The sequence below is a fragment of the Saccopteryx bilineata genome, chromosome 4 (genome assembly GCF_036850765.1).
Source record: "Saccopteryx bilineata isolate mSacBil1 chromosome 4, mSacBil1_pri_phased_curated, whole genome shotgun sequence".
Classification (NCBI taxonomy): Eukaryota; Metazoa; Chordata; class Mammalia; order Chiroptera; family Emballonuridae; genus Saccopteryx; species Saccopteryx bilineata.
In genome coordinates, this window is record NC_089493.1 from 149,783,999 (window position 1) to 149,788,100 (window position 4,102).

General features: G+C 42.6%; 1 pseudogene; it reads left to right on the forward strand.

Moving 5' to 3' along the window:
- The first annotated feature begins 3,186 nt into the window (after nt 1-3,186).
- LOC136336853 (small nucleolar RNA U3) lies at nt 3,187-3,291 on the forward strand (annotated as a pseudogene).
- Nucleotides 3,292-4,102: the final 811 nt, after the last annotated feature.

Sequence of the window (4,102 nt, forward strand, 5' to 3'; positions counted from 1 at the left end):
GAATGTAAGGCTCCTGAGAGCAGGGCCTCTACCTGTCTGTTTTAGTGTTTTGTCCCTGGTCCCTGGTTAGCACTATGCCTCTGCATCTGCATGGGCAGTGTTCCTCTGCGAAGCACCATTCATCCGGGACAAATTATGCTCAACTAACCTTAACTGAATGTGTGCTCCCTGCCAGGAGGTGTGCTGTATCCATTTGACTTGTATTTTGAGCTCTAACATTTTAAAGTCTGACAGAGCCTTCCATGTCTCCCAGGTCGGAAAGGGTAAGAAAGCTTCAAGATCAGAAGTCACATGATCGAGAATGATTGTTTCTTGTTTCAAAAAGAGTTTTTACTTGCAGCCATTTTTCATGTTGAGGGCCTGATAAATGTGTGAGCCCCTGGAGCTCTGCCTACCTCTCACTGCCCCTGAAATTTGGTCTGATGCTGTCTGAAGCTCCCAGATCTTGGCTTTGGGTTTTGGGTTTCTAGATTAGAGCTCTCTCTTTCTTTCTTCCTTTAAAAAAAATTTTTTTTTAATTTCCACTATGAACCACACACCCTCATCCTCCAACCCCAGCATTTTTTTTTTAGTCTGTGGGAAAATATCCACAAATAGTATGATATAAATAAAACAGTAAAGAATGTCAGTGAGGTTTCACAACAGGAAGATGGCAACCATGGGACCCAAAAATGCTTAACTCCTTTTTAGCTTACCACTCATTTTCACTTTAATGCTCACAAAGGAAAAAACAAGAACCTCAGAAAACAAATACAAATCTCCCATGAGACACCACTCTGTTAGCACCGCTCATGATCAGTTTTCTAATGAAGAGCTTTCTGGGAAACTGGGCTGGACTATGAGGTTTAGAGTTGAGGTTTGGTGGAATGTTTCCCTTCTCAGAAGTCTAAGTGTTACCACATATGATCAAACAATAAGCATTGGAGCAAATAAATACGAGAAACAAAGGTCTTGCTCCAGGGGTTCAGCCTTAAGGTAGCCTAACCACACAGAGAAGACACATAAAAAGGTATCTAGACAGTCACACCCATCTTTGACTTTGACCCCATCTGTGTCACAGAATTTTCCCAATCAGGTTACTATTCTCTTTTCTTAGAACAAGAGTTGAGAGGGAAAGCCAGACTGGTATGTATAATCTCATCCCTGTGCGTGTGTGTGTCTAAATTTATATATACACAGGACAAAAATATACAAGAATATATACCAAGCATGTATTACTATGGTCTAGAGTCATAACTGATTAAAAATTAAACCATATGGTACAACTAACAGATTGTTGAATTCATCCAGAAATGTGATATCAGTTAACTCAGTTTCCCACATTGAACTCATTAAGAAAATAGAGAAACTCATTAAGAAAATGTCCATTGATCTTTGCCTATCCCACCAGATGAATGTCTCATGAGGTCCTATGTCTATCCCATTAGATGAAACAGTATCCTTGGGAATAAAACAAGGAAGGCCATAAACACTGTCACTTTCATCAAGCCATCCCTATCAAGAAATGGTGACTAAATGTTGAGGGGTATGAGGACACAGGAGGCCTAACCATGGCTGGATTTTATCATTTGGATACTCTTCCATGTTCCTTGCACGTTTTACAGAAAACAAGTAGTATAATTTTTATATTTAGTAAAAAAAACAAAGTTATTTTTCTTTGAGGCAAAAGCAAAAGCCAAAATTTTTATGGGTTCTCACTTGGAGAGCAGAGGAAGAGTGAGAAAGGCAGGCAGTGCGAGCAGGCCCCTAGGCCAGAGGCCTTGCAGAGGAGACTTCAGGCGAATTATATTGCCTTGAGCTCTGCGCAGTCTCCTGCTCCTATTTCAGTCCCTGAGAGTGCCACAGTTGGATGCATGACAGGGTACTGTGTCATGCCTGGCACAGCGCCATGCCATGTCATCATGCTTGGATCACTGAACCCTGTTTCTAGTTAATATGTTTAGTATCACATTCTTAAATGTTTGCTGTTGGGCCTCTAGGTCCCAGGGCTGTGATTTGTATCACACAGCACAGGCCTCTGAAGAGCCCAGATCCCTCTTGTTCCTTCAGTCATTCCAGCTCTCTGGGCAATGCCCTTGAGTAAAGCTGGCAAAGGAAGCAAGGAGGCAGTCTTTGGGCTGGGTGACTGTGTGGGTGAGCAGATTTCCAGGTCCCAGCCTGTCTGTGCTGGCATACCCACCTCCTTGCCCTGGTGGTCTGCCCTACACGGACTGTCACAGGGGACTAACAGGAAGATGTGACTTTCATGCTCTGGTAAACATTGGTGTCAATCATAGCAAAGGCAGGCACTTCACACTGATATCCATGCCTTGGACTGTGGGTCTCTTCAGGACTAAGTTCCTTATTTGCCTTTCTAAAAGCACCTGGTCCTTTTCCTTTAATCCTTCATTATTTTTAAATGGGCAAGATGACCTTCTGAGATGTTAATTTGTGTTGTGTTCTGATAGATAGAGAAGAAGAAAAGAATAAGAGGTACCTTCCCTTCCTTCCCAGCCCACCCTTTCCTTGGCACCTTAGAACCACAGGGCAGTCTAGGGCTTCCCATCTTGCAGGGCTTCCTCACCCTCAGGGTGAAAGGAAGAGACTTGTTTCAAAGAACTGGCTCTAGAAAGAAAGGCTTGTCTCTGTTCTGAGGTTCTTTTTATTTATTTTTTATTTTATTTTTTGATTTTTTTTTATTTTTGAGAGAGAAAGAGAGAGAGAGAGAGAGAGAGATAAATGGGGGTTGAAGAATGAGAAGTATCAACTTGTACTTGCTTACTGTATGTGCCTTGACCAGACAAGCCCAGGGTTTTGAACTGGTGACCTCAGCATTCCAGGTCAACATTTTATCCACTCCACCACCACAGGCCAGGCTGTTCTGAGGTTCTATTTTGAGAAAAATCAGGAGGTGGAAGTGAACAGTCTTGGGAGCTTTGTGAGCTTGGAGAAAGACCAGGAAAGAGTGTTTCTGTTTGTGAGTGAGTGGTCGGTGGATAGCATTAGTGCACCCCACACACTTCTCCCAACATGCTCCAGGAACACGTTCATCTGCGTAACTCTGGCAACTTTCACGTGAACCTGGAGGGAGGGAAGAAGGTGGGGAGGGACTCACTGTAATGACCATGATAGAACTTTTTACCAGCCTGATAGGATGGGACCTCAGAGCAGAGGAATAGAATTAGGAAAATAAAAAAATATATATGAAAGACTATACTTTCAGGGATCATTTCTATAGTTTGTTAAAAAAAATATGAAAAACTTTACAACCTGGAATGTGCAGCCAAATTAATGTGCATTAGGTTGTTAGGTCAATCTCTGTGATGTTAGTGATCTTAGTAAACAGAGAAACAACTTTCTCCTCAGCTCTATCTTTTCCATTTGATCTCTCTTTTGAAAATATTATTCCTTTGGAATACTTCATATTTGAGGGACATGGGAGAGAAATAGATTTTGTAAGAAAGATGTAGCCATTAATTTGCTCTTCATGTGTGTACTTCCTGAGTTCCTTCTAAGGACCATCCAATGCCATGACTCCATGACAGTTGGTCCTGACAAGGGGAAGACTGTTGAGTATTAAAATATACCATGAGCATTTCCCTTTACCTACTGTTAGTTATCACCACAGCCACTGCTGGTAAAGGAAAGATAAGGACCAAGAAACCAAAGAATGGAAAAGTGTTGATGCTAAGCAGGGAACCTTATTTAACAGTCTGAATTCTAAGAAATGAGGTTTCCAGGTGAAGTGGGCAGACAGGCCTTTTAAAGCCAAGATGCTGGGAACCACATCTGTCTTGTGTTAGGAAAGACTCTGAGTATCAGTGACGGATGGGTGATCCCAGGCTTGTCGATCAGTGTGGAGCTGCAGGAAGTGGTGGCTGCTGCCACCCGGTGGAGCACCCCCTTTACTAGAGAGTCCCCAAGTCAGGTCCATCACCATTCTTCCACAGCATTGTTACCAGCACAACTTGCACCTGATGGTTGTTGGGTTGTAGCTTTCATCAGTACACTTTCATATATATCATCTTGTTAGGAAGGAGGGAGCCAGCATACCATGTTTTCCCAGGTTACGGACAAACAGTCTGTGACTGTGAAAGTCCAGTGACTTATGTGAAGTTGTCAC